This window comes from Podarcis pityusensis (assembly GCF_964106645.2).
Source record: "Podarcis pityusensis genome assembly, chromosome: W".
Classification (NCBI taxonomy): Eukaryota; Metazoa; Chordata; class Lepidosauria; order Squamata; family Lacertidae; genus Podarcis; species Podarcis pityusensis.
The window spans coordinates 34,922,401-34,949,018 of NC_138045.1; the positions used below are offsets into that span (position 1 = coordinate 34,922,401).

A 26,618-nucleotide genomic window follows, 5' to 3' on the forward strand; every position below is an offset into this window, starting at 1 on the left:
ATCTTATTTAAGTGCTGGTAACAAGCAAATAATCTGCCTCGAAGTTTTCGGTCATTTCTCATTTTTACATCAATTCGTTCATTAAGACTAAGCTTGATGAGATCCAAGGGCTCTTCTACAGTATTTGTGGTTTGTTGCTGCTCCACCTCGTCCGCCATTTTTTCAAAGCCCCTCCAATGCTCTTTTGGAGGTGAGGCCAGAATTCTGTGGTTCTAGGCTGAGTGTTGGAAGTGAGAGGGAGGGAGGAGAGATTTTGGCGAAACCCCCAGAGGGCCCGCTGTGTCTTCCCAGTTAGACTTGAAAAGGCCCTGTCTCATCTCCCCCTTGTGAGCGTGGCAAGAATAGGAGGAACAGGTGGCCGCCCACCATTGAGCTAAAGCTGTTGAGCAGATTGATTTATTGCTCAGATAAACCTGACGTCCGGCACGCTTCCCACCGCGCAGCTCTTCCTGGCCAGGCCTCTGCATTCCAAAGTCCACATTCCGGTTCTCTGAGCAAAGCAGAGATCTGCAGCGGCAAGAGAAAGACTGCAAAAAACTCCAGAGCATTCTTCAGTGTGCTTAAATAAAGTCCACTCAGGATCTTAGCAGCTAAAAGCAGTTTTATTTACAGCAGACTATCCATTATCTATCACAGCGAACAGCATCATGAAAACACGTCCTCTCTCCTCAAAAGCGAAAGTAGATGAGACTAACACCAACTGGCTCCTTCAGATGGAAGATGAATGACACCTTATTTAGAGATGAAGAATTTCTTAAGAAGGCCCAAAAAACTCTAAGAGATTACTTTGAGATAAATCTTAGTTCCAACGTGGAGAAAAGAGTAATCTGGGACGCAAGTAAAGCTGTTATGAGAGGGTTCTTAATACAACAGAATGCGATAAAGAAAAGAACTCAAAATGAAAAGAAGGATAAAATTATGAACAAAATGAATGAATGTGAAAAAAGACTGAGAGTAAATCCCAAATCTCACGAGATTCTGAGAGAGTTAAAGTTATATCAAGTACAATATATGAAAATAATGAATCAGGAAATAGAATGGAAAATTAAACAAATGAGACAAAAGACTTTTGAATCGGCCAATAAATGTGGTAAATTGTTGGCCTGGCAAATGAAAAAGAGACAAAAACTAAATACGATTACGAATTTAGAAGTGGAAGGAAGGAATATACAGAACCCTGCGGAGATTAGAAGTTGTTTCCAGAAGTATTTTAAAAGACTATATACTCAAGGGCCAGTGAAAGAAACAGATTTAGACCAATTTTTGAAAACAAATGGACTACAAAAAATATCTCAAGAAAAGAGACTAATTTTGAATGACGGAATAACTGAACAGGAAATAGAAGGTGCCATTCAAAATATGCAACTGGGTAAATCTCCAGGACCAGACGGTTTGACCTCTAGATACTACAGATCTTTAAAAGAATGGTTAATTCAACCATTGAAAGAGGTCTGTAACGAAATTATGGAGGAGAAGAGGGCACCAGAGTCGTGGAAAGAAGCATATATTACACTTGTACCAAAAACAGAGACTGAAAAGACACAACTCAAGAACTACCGCCCTATATCATTACTTAATGTGGATTACAAAATTTTTGCAGATATTTTGGCGAAGAGATTTAAAAAAGTGCTGTTGGAAGAGATTCATAAAGACCAAGCGGGCTTTCTCCCAGGAAGACATTTGTCTGATAATTTGAGGAATATAATTGATATCTTGGAAAAATTAGAAGAGAATATAAAAACTAAAGCAGTGTTGATATTTGTAGACGCGGAGAAAGCCTTTGACAATATTTCTTGGAATTTTATGAAGAAGAATCTTCAGGGTATGGGGGTAGGCCAAGGTTTTGAGAATGGTATAAGTGCAATTTATTCAGAACAAAAGGCTAAACTAATTGTAAATAATGTTGTGACGGAAGAACTTAAAATTGAAAAAGGGACACGACAAGGTTGCCCAATTTCCCCACTTATTTTTATTTCGGTCCTGGAGGTTCTGCTGAATATGATTAGAAGGGACCAGATGGTTAAAGGTATACAGGTCGGAATTAAACATTATAAATTGAGAGCATTTGCAGATGACTTAGTATTGACGTTACAGGAGCCAGAATCTAGTACTAAAAGGGTTTTAGAACTGATTCAAGAATTTGGTCAAGTGGCAGGATTTAAATTGAACAAGTCAAAAACCAAGGTTTTAGAGAAAAATTTAACACCGTTTGAAAGAGAGAGGTTTCAGAATGAGACAGGCTTAACAGTGGTTAAGAAAGTTAAATACCTGGGGATTAACATGACAGCAAAAAATGGGAATTTATTTAAAGATAACTATGAAAAATGTTGGTCAGAAGTGAAAAAAGATTTAGAAATTTGGTCAAATTTGAAGCTTTCACTGCTAGGCCGTATTGCTGCGATAAAGATGAATGTATTGCCTAGAATGTTGTTTTTGTTTCAAACTTTGCAGATCGTGGACAAAATGGATTGTTTCAAGAGGTGGCAGAAAGATATTTCTAAATTTGTCTGGCAGGGCAAGAAACCCAGAATAAAATTTAAAATACTAACGGATGCAAAGGAAAGAGGTGGATTTGCCCTGCCAGACCTTAAACTTTACTATGAATCAGCAGCCTTTTGCTGGTTGAAAGAATGGCTACTTCTTGAAAACACTGACATTTGGGATCTAGAAGGTTTTAATAATGTATTTGGATGGCATGCATATTTATGGTATGATAAGGTCAAAGCACATAAAGCATTTAGAAACCACATTGTCAGGAAAGCGCTATTTAATGTTTGGATAAGATATAAGGATTTGCTAGAAAATAAAACCCCAAGGTGGCTGTCACCAATGGAAGCGAAAGCCTTGAAAAAAGTCAATATGGAGGTCAAATGGCCGAAATATTGGGAAATTTTGGAACAAGACGGAGATAGACTGAAATTGCAGAGTTTTGAAAAACTAAAAAACAAAGTGCGAGACTGGCTTCATTATTATCAAATAATGGAGGCATTTAAATTGGACAGGAAAATTGGCTTCCAGGTGGAAAGATCCAAATTAGAAACAGAATTGTTAGAACCCAATACTAAGAACTTGTCAAGAATGTATAACTTGCTGCTGAAATGGAATACTCAAGATGAAACGGTAAAATCGGCTATGATTAAATGGGCACAGGACGTTGGTCATAACATTATGTTTGCTGACTGGGAACAGTTATGGACCACAGGTATGAAATTTACGGCATGTAATGCCTTAAGAGAGAATATTATGAAAATGATATACAGGTGGTACATAACACCAGTCAAGCTTGCGAAAATCTATCACTTGCCCGATAACAAATGTTGGAAATGTAAAGAAATTGAAGGTACTTTTTTTCACCTTTGGTGGACGTGCCCAAAGATTAAGGCGTTCTGGGAAATGATATATAATGAATTAAAAAAGGTATTTAAGTATACCTTCCCCAAGAAACCAGAGGCCTTTCTCCTGGGCATAGTGGGCCAAATGGTGTTAAAAAAGGATAGAACTTTCTTTATGTATGCAACAACAGCAGCAAGAATACTCATCGCAAAGTATTGGAAGACACAAGAACTTCCCACGCTGGAGGAATGGCAGATGAAACTTATGGACTACATGGAATTGGCGGAAATGACTGGCAGAATCCGTGACCAGGGAGAAGAGTTGATGGAGGAAGACTGGAAGAAATTCAAAGACTATCTTCAGAAACATTGCAAAATTAAGGAATGTTAGAGTGATGTTGGATTGAAAATAAGTGGTTTCCAGCTGTACAGGTTAAAGTTAAGGATAGATTAAGATTAAAGATCAAGATTAAAGATGTTTAAAGAAATGGAAATTTGATAATAAAAGGGAAAAATTTAAAGCTATATGACATTAAGATCAAGGATTAGGTTTAAAAAAAAGTTGAAGTTATATATTTTAACATTTTATTAAATTAAAGATTGGGATTAAAAAAGTGGAAAAGAAACTGCTGGACAAATAATGTAGATTGGAATACAAAAGAGGGAGGTATGAGGAAGTCCAGAAAATATGTAATTTAAAATTGGAAAAGGAAAAGAGAGTTTGTTTTTAATTGTTATGTTTTGTGTTTTTATTGTTAAGTTTTGTATTGTTTTTTGTGTGTGTTGTTTTTCTTTCTTCTTTGTTTAAAACCGTAATAAAAAATTATTAAAAAACAAAAAACAAAAGCAAAAGTAGAGAGAACAAAGTCTTGAGGCTCTCAGAAATGACGCAGAAGTTCCCCCCTCCCAACAGTAGGCAGGGCATACACTCTGAGCTGTTTAACCCTGTAAGCTCAGGTTCTCCTCACACCCCCTCTCGCCCTGCGCTACTGTGGGGAAAGTAAGTACAGAACTTACCCCCTACTCCAAACCACCACAAAACTCCCCATGACGCTGGAAGGTTAAAGGTTTGGTAAATCCATCGGCCAGGTTACTGTGACTGGCACAGTACTTCAGCCGTATCAAACCTGACTGAACACTCTGACACACATTTTGGAAACGTATGTCCAGATGCTTGGTTCTGGCCTTAAATTGCGCAGATTCAGCCAATTTCAAACAGGGTTGATTGTCTTCCCAAACCGTGATGGGCAAGCTACAATCCCCATAGATCTCTTGCACCAAGCATCTATAGAACTCTAGTTCCCGGCACAAATCTGACAGTGCACTGAATTCAGCCTCAGTAGAAGACAGCGCAATGAGACTTTGCTTCCGGGACTTCCACCCAACCAGTGACTTCCCAAACTTAATCACTAATCCAGACACAGACTTGCGGTCCTGCGAATTCGCCCAGTCACTGTCCGCATAGCATGTGAGCTTCGCCTCACCTTCAGCTGGCAGCTTAAGACAGAAGTCTTTGGTATGCTGCAGGTAGCGCAGTACCCGCTTGATACCATGCCAAGCACTCACACTGGGCTTTGACGCTTCCCTACTTAGCAGGCTGGTGGCAAAGGCAATGTCTGGTCTGCTCCATTGGGACAGATACAACAGACTACCTAGAGCTGACTGAAAGAGCTCAGCATTCTCAGACTCAGCACTTTCTGCTTGCTGGCTATCTTTCACGAAGTTCGTCTCCATGGGTGTCCAAACTCCTGCACAATCGGACATTCTGAACTTCTCAAGCAACTGCTCAATCTTGCCTTTCTGACTGAGCAAGAAGCTACCATCCTCAGTTATCGCTATCTGGACGCCTAGGTAGATCTTTACTGCACCCAGGTTCTTGAGCTGAAACCGTTCCCCAAGCTCTTTGGCAAACTTCTGCACCTATTTGTCTGCCTTTCCAACATGGATGATGTCATCAACGTAAAACAACACCAGTTCCTGTGAGTCTCCTGATCCTCTAAGGAACAGGCAACTGTCAGCAAGACTCTTCCTGAAACCTAGCTTCTCCAAAGCTTCATTCAGGCACAAGTTCCAATTCCTGGCTGACTGCTTCAGGCCGTAAATTGACTTGTGAAGTTTCCACACAGTACCTTGCTCATTGCCCTCAAACCCTGGAGGAGGAAGCATGTACAGATCCTCCTGGAGGTCTGAGTTCAAGTAAGCAACATCCACATCAAAGTGATGCACCAGCAAACCTCTTTGTGCAGCAATGGCCAAGACCAAGCGTAGAGATTCACTCCTACAGGTGGGAGCATAAACTTCCGTATAATGCAACCCCCTGCGCTGCGTGAATCCTCTTGCCACTAATCTGGCCTTATACTGCGGTTCTCCTGTCGCTGTGGGCTTAAGACGGAAAAACCCAGAGGCTACCCACTGTCTGTTCACCCACCGGCAACTTCGTGAGGGAGGACACACCTAGAGACTCCATTGAGTTCATCTCCTTCTGCATCGCCTCATGCCATTTCCTGGCTTCTTCCTGAGGCAGTTTCTGAACATCCTCAAAACTCTCGGGTTCACACTGTGCCATTCCGACCCACACGCTAGTGACGGCAAACCTTTCAGGAGGTTTCCCCTTGGTCGTCCGAGTTGAACGGCGCAGCACTACTTCAGGAACCCCCTCTGACCCACTAGGGCCAGCCAGAACGTCCTTGGCATCAGAGAGCTCCCCCTCTGACTTACTGCGCCTTCTGGACTTCTCAGCCGAACCTGTGGGGGAAGATGGAGCACTGCGTTGCTCGATCTTCACAGCCTTGGGAGAAGTTCTCCCCTCTGCCTGCACTGGGTCTGGACTCTGAGCCTCAGTAGCAGGTTCAACCTCTTCCTCTCCTTCATCAGCAGAGTCTAGCAGACTCTCTGACAGGATGTCAGGGTTCCCATGTATCCTTGCCCAGCCACTCTGCTCACAGAATTCAGCACTGTTGCTGAGCAGAATCCTGGACTGATTCCCTGACGGATAAGCAAATCTCCACCCCTTGGTCCCTGGCTCATACCCACAAAAAATCATCTTTTGGGACTTGGGTTCACCTTTCTTGCGTTTGGCCTTTGGTATGAGGACCCAAGCCTCACAGCCAAAAACGCGGAAGTAGTGCACTTTCGGTTTCTTTCCGTGCAGCAAGAAATACGGTGTGTCACCTACCACTGAATTGAACGACCTGTTCAGAATAAAGTTGGCCGTTCGCCAAGCCTCCCCCCAAAAACGCTGTGGGAGCCCGGCATCAAACAAAAGGGCTGCGGACATCTCCCCTAGAGTCCTGTTTCTGCGTTCCGCGATCCCATTCTGTTGGGGACTGTGTGGAAAAGTCAACCTGTGTTGAATCCCCTTTTTGCGGAAGAAACTTTGCAGTGCAGACCCGGTGAACTCCCCACCGCGATCGCTCTGAAAGTTTTGCACCCGTGTGGAAAACTGCAGTTCCACAGCCGCAATCCAGTCTTTGATTAGCGGCGCAGCTTCATTTTTGTGTCGGAGCGTGAAGACCCAGGAGTTCCTCGTATGGTCATCAATCAGAACCAGCGCAAATTTGGCTACGCCCATATTGCTCACAGAAAACGGACCACACAAATCTGCATGAATTAACTGAAAAGCCCTAGTGGTTGTCAGCATCGCCCTAGAGCCAGTGCTCCAACTGGACTCATGCACCTCAACCCCGACTGGGCTAGGCGAGCTGGGTAGCACCGCCAGAGACCTCCTTTCTCACAGGAACAGGTCACAGTGCTGTGGACTCACAGCTTAGAGCTGAGAGCACCGGATTCACTGTCTCAGTAATACAGTCGTTGCGCAGCAGAGTTTTGCAGAGTCTTGCAGAGTATAAACCACTCGGAGAGCAGCTCTGTAGAATATCTTCCTTTTATTCTATAACTACAACTATGATACAAAACTATATACAGAGCTGAACATTCTAAGCATAAATCAATGCTACACTGAGAGTCTGCAGCTGCTCTTAGCAGCAATCTTATCTCTAGGATCTCTAACACTCTCACTCTCTCCGATACACTGACTGACTGACTCTCTCTCACACACAGAGACTGATATGTTGCTGGGCAGAATAAGTAGATAGGCAGGACACGCCTCCTCTTCTCTGGAGAGTCAGCAGAGACCATCAGGAGATGATCAGGAGATTCTTGGGTATGGGAGGGGTGAAATCTCCTCAGTGGTCACCCTCTCAGACCTAGGGTATGTGCACGTTTTCACCTTTGCGGACTTGCACGCTCTGCAATCTAGAAACTTAGCACATGATTTCATTTTGCATCCTTGCGTACACTCTGGGATCTTCTTCACTGACCCCCAGGACACGTGTGCCATGCGTCGGTGCCATAAGTGAGCACACGCATTATGAACTGAAACATTGGCACACTGTGCTTGAGCCTCCTCCGTGTCATCTGGACCTGGAAAAGAAGCATCTATCACAAACAACCTGTCTTTACATTCAACACTGACTAGGTGCTGTCCATTCTTAGAAATAGAACACTTATTGTTCTCAAAACACACTCTGTAGTTCTCAGCAAGAAGTGCACTGACAGACAGCAACGCGCAGGACAGTCCTGGAACAACAAAAGCCTGGATTGAATCCTGTAAGAAAGAACAAAACAGTGAGCCAGTCTGCGTGAGTGGGTGTCGAGTCCCATATGCTAAACAAACAGTCTTCCCAGAAGTTACAGAGGTGCAGTTCTCCAGGAATCCTGCAGATGGCACGAGATGATGGGAAGCGCCTGAGTCTATGACAAAAGCCAGCACAGCATCCTGTTGACAACTCTTGACTGCAGCCATAGAGGCTGCCAAATGTTTACGTTAAGTGTCTCTGCCAGCTGTCTTTGGCTTGCCTTTCCCACGCTTTGAAGAAGAGCCCTTTATCTGGTTGCTACGGGTGATGGCCTTCGGCTGTTCCTGTGCCTCCACTGGACATTCTCTCACCAGATGGGAGGGGGAGCCACAGCGATAACAGCGACGAGACGTAGCAACAGCTCTCACAGCTCCCTCTTCAGCCATTCCTTTGTTCCCAGCACCCCCACCTTTGGGTGCACAGCCTGGGTCTGCACGCTCCCCAGCACTCTGGTTGTAGGCCTCAACATCACACGGCCCCTCGGAGACAAAGCAGCTACTCCCAGCTGTAACTTCAGGAACATGGCCAGCAGCCCCCTCTCGGCTCTCAGCTTCCTCCCTGCTCTCGGCTTTCTCCCGGCCCTGGGCTCCTGCTGAGCTCTCACACAGACTCCTCAGCACCTGCCAGGCGGCCTGAGCCGACTCAACGCCCTCCAGGTGGGGCAAAAGCAAAGCGTCCACGCTTGCTCTCAACATGCAGAGCTCTAATTGCATTCTCTGCTCTCTATCTTCCAGCAAAGCAGCCTCCAGGTCTGCTCCACCATCTTCAGCAGCAACTGGCATGGGTGGGGCCGGCTCCTTCTGGGCTATACTCCAGAGCCCTGTGGCCAAAAACCACCCCCTGACTCTTCTAACCCAGATATCCCAGGACTGGGTTGTGAGCTTTTCAAACGGGACATCATAAAAGTCCTGGAGCTCAGCCATCTCCTCCCCCAGTGCTCCCATTGGGGCTTTGAAGTACTCACGCGTACCAGCCAGCTCCGAGGATAGGCCTCCAGCATCCCTTTGCAGCACACAGCTTGCAGCCAGCTTCCCTGCTTTTCTCCCAGGCAAAGCCTCAAAGCAGGTCTTTTTCCTTCCAGCAGCAAAACAGCAGCTTCTCAGGTTTCTCAGCCTTTTTAAGCACACATCACTTCAAAGCAGGCTTCCTCTAATTGCACTAACTGTCTCCCATAACCTGTTGAGCAGATTGATTTATTGCTCAGATAAGCCTGACGTCCGGCACGCTTCCCACCGCGCAGCTCTTCCTGGCCAGGCCTCTGCATTCCAAAGTCCACATTCCGATTCTCTGAGCAAAGCAGAGATCTGCAGCGGCAAGAGAAAGACTGCAAAAAACTCCAGAGCATTCTTCAGTGTGCTTAAATAAAGTCCACTCAGGATCTTAGCAGCTAAAAGCAGTTTTATTTACAGCAGACTATCCATTATCTATCACAGCGAACAGCATCGTGAAAACACGTCCTCTCTCCTCAAAAGCGAAAGTAGAGAGAACAGAACAAAGACTTGAGTCTCTCGGAACTGACGTAGGAGTTCCCCCCTCCCACTAGTAGGCAGAGCGTACACTCTGAGCTGTTTAACCCTGTAAGCTCAGGTTCTCCTCACAAAAGCCCCCTCCCACTGCTGTTGCTTGGCCCCTGCCCTCCCCCAGTGGCCCCCCTCCACGCCCCACAGATGAAGTCAGGCCCAAGAAAGGAAGTTTGCATTGGCAGCTTTTGCCGAGTTTTCAAGAGCAGTGTGCATAGAGCAGGCACATTTTCAGGCAGGTGGGCGACAGCTTAAGAGGGAAGTGCTTATCACTGCACCTTCACACCCGTCTCTCTCATCTTCCTACCCCTTGTTCTTTGGCTCAGCTGCTTGAGGCACCTTGGATCATGGTTTCCATGTCAGCTGAGCCCTATTTTCACCTGGGAAGGCCAAACAGATTAAGCCCCAATCCCTCCAGCTGGTGTTTAGAGAGGAACACAACAGAGTGGCTTTGAAGTGAAGGTTTGTTTAGGGAACATCAGAAAGTAAGAAGAAGATCGCTTGTCAGATATGGTTTTTTTTATCTTGCATAGCCTTTACCAGCCTGATGCTCATCTGCAAAGCATAAGGCTGGCAAGGTCAGACCCTGTTCATCCAGGCAGATGGCCAGATGAAGCTTATGAAGGTAGGAAGAGCCATTAGCTGGATCAGGCCAATGTGCTATCTAGTCCTGTTCTCACAGTGGCTGACTAGATGCTTGTGGGAAACCAGCAAGCAGGATCCTTGCACAAGAGCAGATCTCCCCTCCTGTGGTTTCCTGCATCTGGTATTCAGAAGCGTCGCTGCCTCTGACCATGGAGGCAGAGCGCAGTAATTGTGGCTCGTCTCCTCCTCCTCCATGGATTTGTCCAAATCACTTCCAAAGCAAGCATCTGCAAAGATTTCAAGACCTCCAGTCTTCTGACTAGTGAACCTCAGTCTGTAGTGCAAAGTCCCCTTCAAATAGCAGGCTATGCGCTTCAGAGCTTTCCAATCCTGAACAGTAGGATTGTTGGCATGTCTGCTAAGCAGGTTAGTGCTTACAGCTATGTCAGGTCTTGAACATCTAGCAATGAAATTCAACTTGCCTAGAATGCATCTGTACAGTGTGGTGTCAGAAAATGCTTCAGCAGTACTATCTACCTGGTAACCTGTCACCATCGGTGTGTCTGCTGGGTTTGCATCAACCAAATTCAGCCTGGTCAATACATCAGCAATTTTCTGTGTCTGGTGTACCAGAAAATTACCTGTTTGGTCCTTCTCCACCTGCAAAGAAACAGAGTTGGATACCTCACCAAGATCCTTCATGTCAAAGTGCTCCTTCAGCTGAGCTAAGGTGCTTTCGTACAAAGCCTGATTCTTAATAATAATAATAATAATAATAATAATAATAATAATTTTTATTTATATCCCGCCCTCCCCAGCCGAAGCCGGGCTCAGGGCGGCTAACAACAATAAAACAGTATAAAAGTACAGCACAAACAACACTCTAAAATCATTCATTATAAAATTAATTAATTCAAGCCACTGGCAACCATTGGGCCAGAGCTCCGCGAAAATTCCTGAGGGAGGGAATCAGGCTGTGCCCTGGCCAAAGGCCTGGTGGAACAGCTCTGTCTTGCAGGCCCTGCAGAAAGATGTCAAGTCCCGCAGGGCCCTGGTCTCTTGTGACAGAGTGTTCCACCAGATCGGAGCCACGGCTGAAAAAGCCCTGGCTCTAGTTGAGGCCAGCCTAACTTCTCTGTGGCCTGGGACCTTCAAGATGTTTTTATTTGAAGACCGTAAGTTTCTCTGTGGGGCATACCAGGAGAGGCGGTCCCGTAGGTACGAGGGTCCTAGGCCGTATAGGGCTTTAAAGGTTAAAACCAGAACCTTAAACCTGCTCCTGTACTCCACCGGGAGCCAGTGCAGCTGGTATAGCACCGGGTGAATGTGATCTTGCAGCGAAGACCCTGTAAGGAGTCTCGCTGCAGCATTCTGCACCCGCTGGAGTTTCTGGGTCAGTCTCAAGGGCAGCCCCACGTAGAGTGAGTTACAATAATCCAGTCTGGAGGTGACCGTCGCGTGGATCACAGTGGCTAGGTCAGGGCGAGAGAGGTAAGGAGCCAACTGCTTAGCTTGGCGGAGATGGAAAAATGCCGCCTTTGTTGTAGCTGCAATCTGCGCCTCCGTGGAAAGGGAGGTGTCAAAGATTACACCCAAACTCTTAACGGACGGTGCTGGCACTAATTGCGCCCCTGCAAGAGATGGGAGTTGCCCCCCCCCATCCCATATTGTCCCATCCCAGCCACAGGACCTCTGTCTTCGAAGGATTTAGCTTCAACCGGCTCCCACGTAACCATCCAGTCACAGCTTCCCAACATCTGGTCAGTGTGTCTGGGGCTGAGTCAGGATGGCCATCCATCAACAGATAGAGTTGGGTGTCATCAGCATACTGATGGCAACCCAGCCCAAAACTCCGGACAAGCTGGGTGAGGGGGCGCATAAAAATGTTAAAAAGCATCGGGGAGAGTATCGCACCCTGAGGTACTCCACACACCAAGGAGTGGGGCGATGACAATTCCCCCCCAAGCGCCACCCTCTGTCCCCGACCAGAGAGAAACGAGCGCAGCCATTGAAGGACTGTGTCCTGGATCCCCACGTTGGCAAGGCAGTGGTCCAGAAGTTTGTGATCAACCATGTCGAAAGCTGCTGACAGATCTAGAAAGTACAAAAACATACGAAACAAGGTATTAATTTGCTGTATAATATTCTTTTATTGTAAAGAATGCAGGGATGGAAGATTTGGGGAAGTCCAGTTGAATATGAAAAAAGATGTGGAAAAGTGAATTTTCTTTTTTTTTCTAATTTTTTTTGATGATGGATTTTGACTTTGGAAAATAAGCAATAAAAAATATTATTAAAAAAAAAAAAAAAAAAAAAGAAAGCTGCTGACAGATCTAGAAGAATCAGCAGCCCCGACCCATCTCGATCCAGCTGTCTACGAAGATCATCTGTTAGGGCAACCAGAGCCGTCTCGGTCCCATGACCAGCGCGGAAGCTGGACTGGAATGGATCCAGAGCCTTCTTCCAAAACAAAAGAAGATTATCAACAAAACATAAACAATACAGTTTGTTTTGCCCCTCCTCCTTGACAAACACACATGGATCAGCTTTGCCTTGGTGAAAACCTAGAGAAAGCAATGTCTCGGTGAGTTTTGTGTTCCAACACCTGGCATTCTGCTTGAGACCATATAGGGATTTCCGTAGTTTACAGACCATTCCCTTCTGTACCTGCAGTCCATCAGGTGGAAGCATATACAGTTCCTCCCCAAAACCCTGTACAAAAAAGCTGTGTTCACATCGTGATGAGAAACGTGCAGTTTCTCTTCTGCAGCAATCTTGAGTATTAGCCTAATGCTCTCATACTTGACGGTGGGTGAGTAGGTCTCGTGGTAATCCTGTCCTGGTACCTGTGAAAAACCTCTGGCAACCAATCTGGCTTTGTGTCTGACAACCTTGCCATTCTGGTCTGTCTTGGCCTTTTGCTGCCAACCAGCCTCATTCCTGGGACTACTGGCACTAGGTTTGGTTCCTATCCAAGGAATCAACTTCAGCCTTCATGGCATTAAGCCATGGTTCAGCATCTTTAGAGGTTAACACCTGAACCTCTTTGAAGCTTGCAGGTTCCCACACCTTCTCTGAGCTACCAAGAACCGCAGTTGCTGTCTTAGCAAACTCATCAGCAAATCTGTTTGGAGGTTTGCCTTTTGTGGCTCTTTCAGATCTGCGTACTAGACGCAAGTCTTCTGCACTCATCTCCTCTTTCTTAGGAGAAAAGTGGCCAATGGTGAACACAGTGGTTCTTCCAGTTCAGTGTCAGACGCATCAGATGGTCTGACTGAGGCCTTTGTGCTCTTGTAGTCTGCTGTGTCATCACTGTCGCTGACATCAGCAGCAGCGCCGCCCACTGAGCTGGAATCCGAACTCTGATCATCATCCTCAGCTTCCTCTTCTTCCTCAGCCTCTTCATCCTCTTGTGAGTCAGTCATGAATACCCTGTATGCACCTTTTTTGTACCCCATGAACAAACCATGCGCCCCACGCTTCCCAAGCTTGCTGCTCTGTGGGGTGTGGACCCACATGTCAGAACCAAAGATTCTCATGTGCTTAACATAAGGTTTCTTACCAAACATCTTCTCATAGGGAGTACAACCAATAGGTGATGACAGTCTCCTGTTGTATGAATAAACCAAAGTATTCAAAGACTCAGCCCAATATTTCTCAGGGAGATTGGCATCATGTAACAAGGTTTTTAGGCCTTGCAGCAAATTTTGGCCTGTCCTCTTGCAAAGTCCATTCTCCCATGGAGATCTGGGACTTGAGAGGTCATGCTGGATTCCCTTCGCAGTCAGGAAAGCTTCAAACTGCTGAAAAGTGAATTCACCCCCTCGATCAGAAAATAAACAGCCAATGCGTTTATTGTGAGCATTCTCCAACCAAGCACAGAACGCTTTGAACCTAGGAAACGCTTCTGACTTCTGCTGGAGCATAAACACATGAATGTACCTGGAAAAAGAATCAATTAAAACCATGAAGTACCTTGTTCCACCCAAAGAGGGCGCAAGTGGACCAACCAGGTCTGTGTGGACTAGCTGATAGGGTTTGGAAGCCTGTCGGCTAGACACTTTGCCTTTGGGAGCAACCTTCATTTTGTTTTCATGAATAATTTTTTATTAACCGACCAATCACATCAAATCAAACCAAATTACATAAATTCCAAATTACACAGCCGAATTTTAAATTTTTGTTGGGGGTACCCATATTTCAAGTTCCGAAGGGATCCAATCAACTTCTTGCTTCTTACTGCTGTTTTAATGTCCACAAATCTAACCTTATGATGTTCACAGTACTATCCAGTTCTTTCTTATTATTTTTCCACATCTCTTGTTGTTATTTTCATATATTTTTCCTTTCTCTTTGTGACCTCTGATAGTCTCCGCAAGCTGGTTAGAACAGTTTGTAATCCTGTGTGGATATTATTTTTTTTATCCAGTAGCCATATCCAGACGTTTTCCATATAACATCACTTCCATACATCAAAACAGTCTTAGCGTCATTAATCTTCACCAATCTGCCTCCTTTCTCAAAACCTCTGAGATTCACTAGGAATGCAGTCTGAAAACAAGTCTGTTCTTCCTTCCGGCTATAAATCCTTTGGCAAGATGGCGACTCCGAATTAATTGCTGCGCCATTCCCAAAAGCTCTTATTGCTTCTCGGTCTCCATAAAGCATACTTTTGGTTAAAGTTTCTCTCCACACAGACCTTAATCATCCTGCTTGGGTCAGTTCAACCGACGGTTCTAATGAGGAGGGGTTCTTGTAAATCACATAGAAGGAAAGTAAAAAAGGTCCCGTCCCCCCATTCAGCCCCGTTGTCAACATACCCCGCCTTTGGTGTATCTTCATCGTAAAATATTCCTGTTTCTCCAGCCCATCGTCTTCTTTCGCAGAGGTCACTTAAATTAGCAGACTTCACTCCCCTTCTTCACTTGAAATATGTGCATTTGCTTCTTTTGTAATTAATTATTCCAAATTGCTGCAACTAGTGCGCGATCAGAGACAGCGTCCAGGAGAGCCGAGGTCCACATGGGGGCATTCTGCCTAGGGCCCTCACCCCCTTCTTTCGAATTAGGGGGTGATTTATGGGCACAGCAGGCAAGGGCAGTGTTCCCCATTTCCTTGGGGCAACAAGGGAGGCTGCCTACTCCCATAACAGCCTCTTAATTACCCTGTGTGGGTCGGAGAGATGGTATTGTCGGCCATCTTCCAATGCGCCCCCTAGTGGCCCCCCACCTTCACTTTGTTTTCTGCACAAGAGACACATTTCATGTGAAACTTACAGGGCTTTATGGTCAAACCCTGAACCATCCCAGGCATCTTGGCCAGCACCTGCCATGCCATGTGAGAACAAATCTTCTGTGCTGTTCGTGAATACAACCTGAATGAAGAACTTTGTTAGTTTGTGCAACACAACAAGATTCAACATTAGACACATCAACAGCTTTGTCATCATAAGTTATCAAGAACAAGCCATCTACAAACTTAGCATGCAAAACGTCCTCTTTGCCCTTCTTAATAACGCAGATGCCCTTCTTGAAGGAAATCTCAAAGTCTTGCTGAGTCAGCTGTGGGATGCTGAGCAAATTGTCTGCAGAATGTGGAACAAAAAGTACTTTGCTGATGGTGGTGTGCAGACTTGCCAGTTTCACTGTCCCAACCAGCCTGTTGGATTCCCCAACCTGAGGCGTAAAGGAAATAAACAGGTGTCAACTTCCACAGATGTGCCTTGTGGCTCCAGAATTGACAATAAAATGGCTTTTGGCCTTTGGAGCAGCAGTGCTAGCAAACAAAGTCTTGTTTTGCACAGGCCTGGGTTTCTCACCCCCTCCCTGCTTCCGGCCATCTGCAAGCTTTTTCTTTTATTTCCCTTTAGCCTTTGGACAAAGATGCTGCAAGTGGCCTTCATTTCCACAGTGCCAGCACTTCACAGCTGCCAACACCTTGGCTCCCCCTGGAGGCTGGAATGCTGTCCCACACTGCTCCCCCCTGAAGCACACAAGCTGGTTCCGCTGCGTTCCTCCTATCATATTCATTTTGGAGGGTCTCCAAATCCTTTGAAGCAGTGAGCTCCTGCGCAGGTAAAGTTGCCAGCTGGCTTGCCACAGCATGGTAACTATCGTCTAGGGAATCCAGGATAAGGATTGCAAACAGAGACTCAGGCATATTAAAACCTCTCTGAGTCAATTCCTGTCTGAGATGCTGCAAATGCAAAACGTGGGCTCTAAGGTCTTCCCCTGGTGACAAACATTTCTTGTGCAGTTTTCTGAAGTAAAGCAACACAGACCCAGCCTCTTGTCGGAGATGACAGGCCTGAAGCCCTTCCCACATCTCACGCGAGCTGGCCTTGCCAGTCAGGGTGATTAACTCTTCAGGGTCGACTGAGAGCAAAATTACTCCCATGGCTTTTGAATACTGTGCCACCCATGCATCTGTCAGAGGCGCTGGGGGGTCCTCATAATCAGCAGAGTGAATAACTTCTCACAACGGAAGTGGTGGACAGAGACATGTGTAAGCATATCTACAGGCGTTTATTCAGCATAGTTCAGGAACAAAGGAAAAAACATGTCTGCTTCCCTTCATGTCCAAGCAAAACAGCAGTACAGCAAAAGCAATATACAACGGAAGTTCCCAGCAGACTGTGCTGGAAGTAAACAGACATGTGACATACTACAACTCCACATATCTGTTCCTCTTAAGGCGGAATGGAACATCAATATCCTAACATAATGGAGCCTGTGCTGATTCAGAAATGAAGTAGTATAACCATAGAGGATAGCCATAGCCCCAAACCTTTGCACCCCCTCCAGCATTTTCTCTGATGAAAATAGGGACATCTTCTTCTACATCAGGAAGTTTCTCCCGCTGCACGCGTAGACATCATTTGCGCATCAACATGGGTCACCTTGAGCCAATTACAACCTCTCCGCTGAACCTACCTTGCAGGATTGTTGTAAGGAAAAATGTGCGAGGGCAGGGATCATTTATAACACTTTCCACAGATTAATAGAATGAAATAAATTTTAGCCTATAAGCTCCCTTGAGGGGAAAAGATGTTGTTGTTGATGATGATGATAATGGTAAAGGAAACGGAGAATTATCCAGAACATACCAGCAAATAAATCCTGTTGAACTCAGTGGGACTTAGTTCTGAGTAAAAATGCTTAGGATTGCAGTCTAAGTCTTTACCCAGTTACCTGAGAGTAAGTTCCACTGCATACAGTGGGACTTTCTTCTGAATAGGCAGGGTCAGGCTCCATCTACAATAAAGGAATCAACACTCCACACGTTTCCTAACAAATGGCTGGCTGCTGAAGCATTGCAGTTAAAGAATTCAAAGTGGATTTCTTACATTTTCTGTCAAAATTATAGGAAGTGCTTCGTATTCCAGCTTCACCATTTCCTTCATTTGGTGCAGTTATTTTATTTTCAGTATAATTAGCATCCACCCGCCCTCCCACACCACTTTTAATTGTTCTCTGAGACGTGAAGGGGAGGAAAAAGGAAAAGTGGGACATTCCAGGATCAATTCAGAAACTGGGACAGCTTCTATAATTCCAGGACAGTCCCTGGAAAATTGGGACATTTGGAGGGTGCAAAGAGATTCATGTATAACTGCCCTGCCCAGATACCACCATGAGCGCAAAATGTCATGAATGCACAATAGAAAGGATGCGTGGAGGGGGCCCATGTGTTCTGCTGAGAAGCAAAGAAAAATGGGCTCTTAGGCAGTCTCCTGAGACTGGTCAACTGGATAAGGCCCCCAAGTCCCACCCCAAGCCTTGGGCCCAACAGCTTAAGAACCCCTCAGTTGCCCCAGGGCAGGTTGTATGCAGAAGGAAAGTTGGCAGTTCACCGTCCTTCCCTGCTTGCCTCCTCAGGGCTTCCTGTGTTTATTGTTGGTGTGACCCTGACCACGTCGTTCAACAAGTACGTGGCAGAGAACCACTACTGGCTGAACGCGCAGACGGATATCATCTGGGCTTTTGTGGGGCATGTCCTCTTCATCCTGACAGTAAGTGTGTCAGGAAAGGGGGGGGCTCCTCCTTTCATTGGCAGAGTTTGCAATGCAAAAGGTTCTTGCTACCATGTGTGGCAGGATTGGGTGCATGTGAACAAATGTTGGGATTCAGTGGTTTTCAAACTCAGCGCCTTCACAAGACAAAGAAGAACTCTGCAGACCACAGGGTGCGTTTACTTTCCATTTGTGTGGGAGATAACTCTGATTTACACAACAATATACTGGGGTGGGTGTTTCCGTGTTCCCTGAGAGGAGGATTCTGGGAAATCTCCCCCCTCCACAACTGCCACCTCTTAAAGCCGCTGACTGCTGTTTCAGGTCCAGTCCCTGACCCTCTCGCCTCTCTCCTTTGCGCTTTTCCAAGTAGTGATTTTGCTGATTAATCCTGCCGTCCAGTCAGCGCTCCCTGCGTAGCTCTGCTGGGACTGACCTGGGCAGAATATACAGAGTCGCAGCGGTCCTGCCATCCGTGTGAGATAGAGGGATAAATCAGTCCAGAGACAATTTGTTGCTATCTCTAAAAGCGTTTATTTACAAGCCATAAATCCATCGGAACTCTCCGGCATTTCTCCAGTGCTTAGAGCACACACAGCCTCTCTGTAGCGTCTCTCAGTCTAAAGTGAAAGTAACTCTCACAGACAAAGACGGACAAAGCCTGTGACGTATGGCCCTGCGTCAGGCCCCTCCCCAGATACAGGACACCAAGGAGTTTTAACCCTATAAACTCCAAACTCCACACCCCCTCTTGTCCTGCATCTGGGGGAAATAAGCAACAATGCTCACCCCAAACACAGACCTTCACTAAACTCTCCATGCTTCTGGAAGGTTAGCGGTTTTAACCCTATAAACTCCAAACTCCACAGTGATGGTGACAGTCTCCAGTGCACGGCGACGGTCAAGGATGCTGACCCCCAACAGCAGCTTGGAAAAACAGATTGGCATCCAGATCCGGTGAATCCCGGGAGGCCCCTGGGGCTGCCCCCTGCCCCCTCCAGAGAAGGGCACCAGAGAAGCAAAAGGACATATATCTGAATGCCATTTGCTAGGGAGAAGAAGTGTGAGAGCCAGTGGTGATGTAGTGCTTGGAGGGTCAGACTAGGACCGGGGAGGCCAGGGTTCGAATCCACACTTGGCCAAGAAGCTCACTGGGTGTCCTTGGAAGCCAGTCACTGCCTCTCAGCCTAGCCTACCTCGCAGGGTTGTGAGGAGGGGAGAATCATGTACACAACCTCGAGCAACTTCGAGGAAAAGGTGGGCTATAAATACTTTAAACAATAAAATAGAATCAGAGGCCACATTCCCACCATAGATTTAAAGTGTTGCAATACCACTTTGAACAGTCATGCCGTCCCCAAAGAGCTGTGGGAGCTGTAGTTTACTTAGGGTGCCAAGAATTGCCAGGAAACACCCTGTTTCTCTCACAGAGCTATAGTTCCCAGAGTTCCCTGAGAAAGAGGAATTGATTGTCTTTTTTAAAGTTTTTTTTTTTTTTTAATAAGATTTGCACATGGGACGGTTGAAACATCATACTCACACACATCATAAAAACAGTAATAACGTCAAGAGGAATAAAAATACAAGATAATACAGCTTTAAAAGGATGAATGATGTAAAATATATTCCATAGTTGATATTTATTCAAAATATATCAAGCATTCATAAACCTTGACAGATGAAATAATATTTAGTAGGAATGTGCCAGCCATGAGATTGTTTGGTCATATATATTTATATGGGAGGGATTGATTGTTAAACTGCTCTGGAAATTGCAGCTCTGGATGGGGAATAAGTGCCTCCTAAATAACTCCCTTAGCAAACTACTGCTACTGCTGCTTGAATTTGTACACTGCCCTTCACCTGAAGGTCACAGGGTGGTTCACAACATCAACTGCACCTCCCAGGATTCTCTGGGGAAGCCACAATGGTTTAAACTGGTATCCTAGTGAGGCATCTGATCAAGGCCTGTATTTTAAAATGAGCTTAAAAATATATTTGCAAATGTTTGTATGTTTCATGCCAGGCAGAAACCAGCTGGCTAGGTACTCTGGCAGCTGTTTATCTTCCTGCTCTGCTGGACAAGGGCCCCCCTGATTTATAGCAGGAGACAAGTTTCTCAAAGTTGTAAAAGGGAATTACAGGCTGGGAGCAAAGGTTATACTGACCCTACATATTACAGAATACAATCAAGCTGCAAAAACACTAATTAAGAGTTGGTAAATAGTAAGATTTATTGTTTAACAGAAAATAATACTATGTGCCTCCCATCAGACTCTAGTCATATTTTCCTAAGGTTAAAGGGCAAGAGCTAATGGGAAAAGCAGCTGGCTGGGAAAGCAGGGTGTAAACTGAAGAGGTTTCTTTTGAAGCTGTTTTCTACTGAGTTCCTTTTTTACTTTGAAAAGGCCTTTTCTTCTAAAAAGCTATCTATGTTATGTATGAGGTTTTGTTGGCTTAAATGTAATTATGCAAAGGATTTAGAAAGTAAGAAATGTTAGATTCTTATGTTAGATTCTTATTTCATTGATGGTGTGTGAGAATGTGAACCCAAGATCTCTGTTTAGACAGAATTTAATACCATGAGCCATCTGTTTTAGCCATTTGTTTTGGAATAAAGGGGCAACAGGGGCCAAAGGTGATCTGGTAATTAAGGTGCCTTGTCGAGGCAAATGTAAGATATATGGCTACTTGTCTGCCATTTATGGATAGAAGGAAATATAGCTCTTTGTCTCCCATAAAAGGTAATAGGAAATGGGTGTATCTTTTATGATTGGTTCTAGCAAACAGCCAATAGGAATTTCAACCAGGCTGATTGGACAGAGGCAGCCAAAGGAGGAGCAAGGGGGCTGGGCTGAGGAAATATAAGTGCTGGCCATCAGGGCTGGAGTGGGCAGAGCTTTGGTAACCATATACCAGTGTGCCTATCATTTATTTGTCTGACAAATAAATTATTATTTTAATTTCTCTATTGCTGCGTTGAATATTTCATTCCAGCTAAGCGTTAACCACAAGCAGGGTGCTACACTAGTGCTTTAGTGTGAACATGGCCATAGAAGTCAATTGTAGAATTGTAGAGTTGGAAGGGATCCTGAGGATCATCCATTCCAACCCCCTGCAAGGCAGGAATGTGCAATAGCAGCTGGGATTAGTAGAGAGGAGGACAAGGAGATGAAGCCAGAGTGAATGACAGGCAGGGTCACCCCCTGGCCAGTTATAAGTAAGAAGACAGGCTGAGGTTGGTGGGGCCCATTTGCCCCAATAGACCAGCTTGCACAGCTTGAAGCCATTGGTTCGAGTCCTACCCTTTGGAGCTGGAGAAAACAAGCTTGCTCCCTCTTCCACCCGACAGCCCTTAAGATATTTGAAGATGGCTATCATATCTCCATCAATATGCCAGCAAGTTTGGAAAACTCAGCAGTGGCCAGAGGATTGGAGAAGATCAGTCTGCGTCCCAATCCCAAAGAAGGGCAGTGCCAAAGAATGCTCCAACTACTGCACAATTGCACTCATTTCACACGCTAGCAAGGTTATGCTTAAAATTCTACAAAGAAGGCTCAAGCAGTATGTGGACCAAGAACTCCCAGAAGTGCAAGCTGGATTTCGAAGGGGCAGAGGAACCAGAGATCAAATTGCAAACATGCGCTGGATTATGGAGAAAGCTAGAGAGTTCCAGGAAAACATCTACTTCTGCTTCATTAACTATGCAAAAGCCTTTGACTGTGTCAACCACAGCAAACTATGGCAAGTTCTTAAAGAAATGGGAGTGCCTGATCACCTCATCTGTCTCCTGAGAAATCTCTATGTGGGACAAGAAGCTACAGTTAGAACTGGATATGGAACAACTAATTGGTACAAAATTGGGAAAGGTGTACGACAAGGCTGTATATTGTCTCCCTGCTTATTTAACTTATATGCAGAATTCATCATGCGAAAGGCTGGGCTGGATGAATCCCAAGCCGGAATTAAGATTGCCGGAAGAAATATCAACAACCTCAGATATGCAGGTGACACAACCTTGATGGCAGAAAGTGAGAAGGAATTAAAGAACCTTTTAATGAGGGTGAAAGAGGAGGGCGCAAAATATGGTCTGAAGCTCAACATCAAAAAAGCTAAGATCATGGCCACTGGTCCCATCAACTCCTGGCACATAGAAGGGGAAGAAATGGAGGCAGTGAGAGATTTTACTTTCTTGGGCTCCATGATCACTGCAGATGGTGACAGCAGCCACAAAATTAAAAGACGCCTGCTTCCTGGGAGAAAAGCAATGACAAACCTAGACAGCATCTTAAAAAGCAGAGACATCACCTTGCCAACAAAGGTCTGTATAGTTAAAGCGATGGCTTTCCCAGTAGTGATGTATGGAAGTGAGAGTTGGGCCATAAAGAAGGCTGGTCGCCGAAGAATGGATGCTTTTGAATTCTGGTGCTGGAGGAGACTCTTGAGAGTCCCATGGACTGCAAGATCAAACCTATCCATTTTTAAGGAAATCAGCCCTGAGTGCTCACTGGAAGGACAGATCGTGAAGCAGAGGCTCCAATACTTTGGCCACCTCATGAGAAGAGAAGACTCCCTGGAAAAGACCCTGATGTTGGGAAAGATGGAGGGCACAAGGAGAAGGGGACAACAGAGAATGAGATGGTTGGACAGTGTTCTCGAAGCTACCAGCATGAGTTTGACCAAACTGCGGGAGGCAGTGGAAGACAGGAGTGCCTGGCGTGCTCTGGTCCATGGGGTCACGAAGAGGCGGACACGACTAAATGACTAAACAACAACAACAAGTCCACTGAGAGTTCTGAGAGTTGTCAAGAGACCCCTATTCCTCTCACAAAGCTACAATTACCAGAGTGGTTCACCCCCTCTTCCCATTAATTAAAACACAAGCCACTTTTTATTAATGGAAATGTTTATTTGATAATGATAATAGAATATTTATTTATTTAAATGCTCATATTCCTCAATCTCATGCCAAAGTGCCACAAGGCTGGGAGTGAGGGATCAGATTCCACTTCCTCTGGAAGAGAGTTCCAAGGTTTTGGAGCCAGCACTGGGAAGGCCCTGTCATGCCTTGTTCAGCAAGGAAACTGCGCCTCTGAAGCAGGTCTTCATCACTGGGATGGTTTCCAGGGGAGAAGGGTACTTCTGGTATCCCCAGTTGTTGGATCAGCCTGGATTTGTGGTCAGAGTGTCAGACTGGGGCCTAGAGAGACACCGGTTCAACTCCCCCCTTGACCACAAAGTGCTCTGGGTGACTTTGGGCCAGTTGCTCTCTTTTGACCTTGTCTACCTTGCAGGGCTGTGGAAAGAATTAATCTTCTTCTTATTAAAATTTATATGCCATCCTGCACCTGAAGATCACAGGGAAGTTTACAACATGAAAATACAACATGAAAACACAAATTACATAGCATAATAGCAAAACAACACCACCCCTCCCCCACTATCACACTTAAAAGCCGTAGATGGCTTAATCAGCCAAAGCCCTAGTTGAAGAGGAATGTTTTTGCCTGGCTCCATGAAATGGGCGAGGTACTAACTTTGTAAACCACCTTCCACAACCTTCCATTTGCATGTCTGCTGTTTCCCCCTCAGATCTTGAAGAAAACACAGTCAAAACCTGTCCCACAGCTCATAGCTCAGGTTAATGCATGAGCGAATGCGACAGTGGTGAGTCTAAAGCATTGGCTTCAGCCCTTCAACCCTGAGGGCTTCCACCTGTGGTCCAGCATCACTGTGTTGCTGGCCAGGCCTCATGGGCCCTGGAGCCTTTTCTCAGTGCCCCCAAGTGTTTCCTGGGTGAGTCTGTGGGGAAGTTGATTTCTAGGAGAATTTGGGGTGGTACAGGTTGCAGGGGGTTGGACTTGAAGATCCATGTGGTCCCTTCCAGCTTCACAGTTCTGTAATTTCTGTAAGAAGCTGCCAGACCCCTAAGCCATCTAGCTGAGCAGGATGATTTCTGGCAGGGGCCATTCGTAGCTCTACCTGGAGCTGCCGATGGGAGGTGGGATTGAATCTGGAACCTTCCTGACTCAAAGCCAATGCTCTTCCACTGAGCCACAGCTCTGGGGACACGTGACAAGTGTCTAGCCTTGTCTCAGGAGACCCACGGTGGGCAAAGCTTCTTAAAGTCTGGTTGTGGGGCACAGACATCTATTGGCACATCTTCTCATCTCAGCTCTCCACATTGCCCCTCTGTCCCCGCCCCCCCACTCCTGAATTTATGGCTTCCCTACACACTTTCCCCTAAAGTGCCTTCAGCTTGTGCCCTGCTCCCAACCCAAAGTTCCCATATAACAGATTTTGGAACAACTGCTACTAAAAATACTTCAAAAATGGCTTTGTGCAGATCAGACACATCTGGGTGGATTTTTCCAAAAGGGGAGGCACACACACCCCTTCACCCACCCTGCCCCCATTTAGTCCCCCTTCTCTAACCTGGGGGTCTTGTTTCTGGCTACAGATTCCCGAGAGTATCTTCCAGGCAGAAGCCCAAGGCGTGGACCTTTCAGTAGCCGCTGGTTACCTAGGAGTGGTGGAGACGGTCCTGACGGATGCTGAGCCGACATCTCTGGATGCAGCTGCTCTTCTGGGCATCTTTCAACTGCTGAAGGAGGTCTCAGACATGGATGCCAGCGAGCCGGAGGAACTGGCAACGCTGGAGCAGCTGGGGCAGCACTACGTGGCAATTGCCGGGGCAATCCTGGAGGAGCAGAATGCTGAGGAGTGGTCCAAAATAAAGCCGGTAAAATCATGGCTTCCTAGAAGTAAGGGGCGGGTGGGGGGGCGGGTCTGGTGAGCCCCAATGTTTGAGGCAGGAAATCCAGAAAGCTAAAGCAGTCCTGATGGTCCACCATCCCTTTCCGTCCTTGAGAGTATGTGGCCAGACCAGGACCCATGGGAGACCCTAGGGCCATGAAGCTGACAGAGGTGACCTTGGAAGGCAATGCAGGCCTCTTAGTCCCACTGACCTCACAGGGCAGTTGTTCGGAGGTTAAACACGGAGGGGATACCTTGAGCTCCTTGGAGGTTTTTTTGGCGGGGCGGGGGGAGGTGAGATAGAAACACAATAAATAAAGAAACACTAGATGGTTGTCCAGCCTCTGCTGGAAGATTTTCAGGAAGGTAGAAATATATAAGGAAATAAATATCCCTGGGTACACCTTAATTAAATGAGTTGCATCACACCTATGCTCACAGCAGTTAGACTTCTGGCAAAAATCTAAGTTATCAATCCCACTGTCTGCTGTGGCAGAATTTTACGCAACTAAATATGTACTTTATTACATGATTTACTACATTATTCCACAACATCCATTTCAATGCAAAGGAAACACAATTCGGTTTGGAAGGGCAGTTCATAGAATCAAAGGACTGCAGAGTTGGAAGGGATCCTCAGGGTCATCTAGTCCAAACCCCTGCAATGCAGGAATCCCAATTGGTTCCATATCATTGGCAAGCTGAACACAACAAAGGTGAAGACCAATCATATTCATTGATTTCTGTTCCAGACATGGGGCAAATAAGCAAACTCTGCTTCCGTTTCCATCAGGATTATCTGATGTCTCATAACACCTCCCTCTGTGTGACTGGCTCCATTGTCAAACTCTCCCTACTATCAAGAAGCTTCCCTAATCTCTGACCAAATCTACCCTCCAGTAACTTAAGCAGCAGAAAGGTCATAGAATCATACAGTTGAAAGGGACCCCAAGGGCCATTTCGTTCCAACCCCCTGCAATGTATTAAGCAGCCTTTGCTCTCTTCAATGGGGCAGCCCCTCAGAGATGCTATTATGTGCTGCCCCCCCAGTCTGCAGGAGGAGGGCCAGGGAAACCCTTGGGCAACGTCGGATGATGATGATGATGATGATGATGATAATGATAAGGTTTGGGCAGCTGCTCCTGTGCTCCTCAGATCCTTGATGGACCCATGACAGTTGTGGAAAACATGGACAAGATGGTTTCCAGCCTCCATCAGCTCCTGAGTACAGAGAGGCCAAAGTCACCAGCTGGTGTAAGAATGTTGGTGAGTAGCAGCAAGGCTTTGGGGTGCGAGGGGGAGGAAGAGCCTGGGGAATTGTTAAAGCAAATTTGATGCCAGAAATTCAGTAGGGAAGGAATTGAAAGTAAAACTGCAAATATCCTAATGCCGTTACACAAATTTGTGGTGCATCTCCCACAGTACTGTGTAGAGTACTCACCTCAAAAAGGATATTGCAGGGCTGGAAAAGATTCAGAAAATGCAGCCAAAATGATCTGGGGGGTGGAGGGGCTCCCCTATGAATGAAGGCTTGCAAAATTTGGGGCTTTTTAGCTTTGAGAATGTGGGAATGTTGTGGATAGAAGGAGAGGACAGATTGATTAAATATTGTCCTCCCTCCCTGACACTAATGAGTCAGTAGCACATTCCCCAGTATATAGCAGGAAGCTAGTTGGTAGATTCGTTTGAATCTCTTTACTTCAGCAAACCAGGGTTTGATCCTGGTAAATTCCCCTTTTATCCCTCTTATCATTACTTTTAAAGAAGACACAACAGTCTT

At 45.8% G+C, this 26,618-nt stretch overlaps 1 pseudogene across 1 annotated transcript in view; it reads left to right on the forward strand.

Annotated features, from left to right (window-relative positions):
- Positions 1–26,618, forward strand: part of LOC308467690 (adhesion G protein-coupled receptor D2-like) — a 634,294-nt pseudogene that overhangs the window by 580,497 nt on the left and 27,179 nt on the right. Inside the window, exons 5-7 of the transcript in view lie at positions 23,675–23,749; positions 24,543–24,824; positions 25,994–26,104. The product of the transcript in view is annotated as an adhesion G protein-coupled receptor D2-like (transcript). The remainder of the gene's footprint in view (positions 1–23,674; positions 23,750–24,542; positions 24,825–25,993; positions 26,105–26,618) is intronic.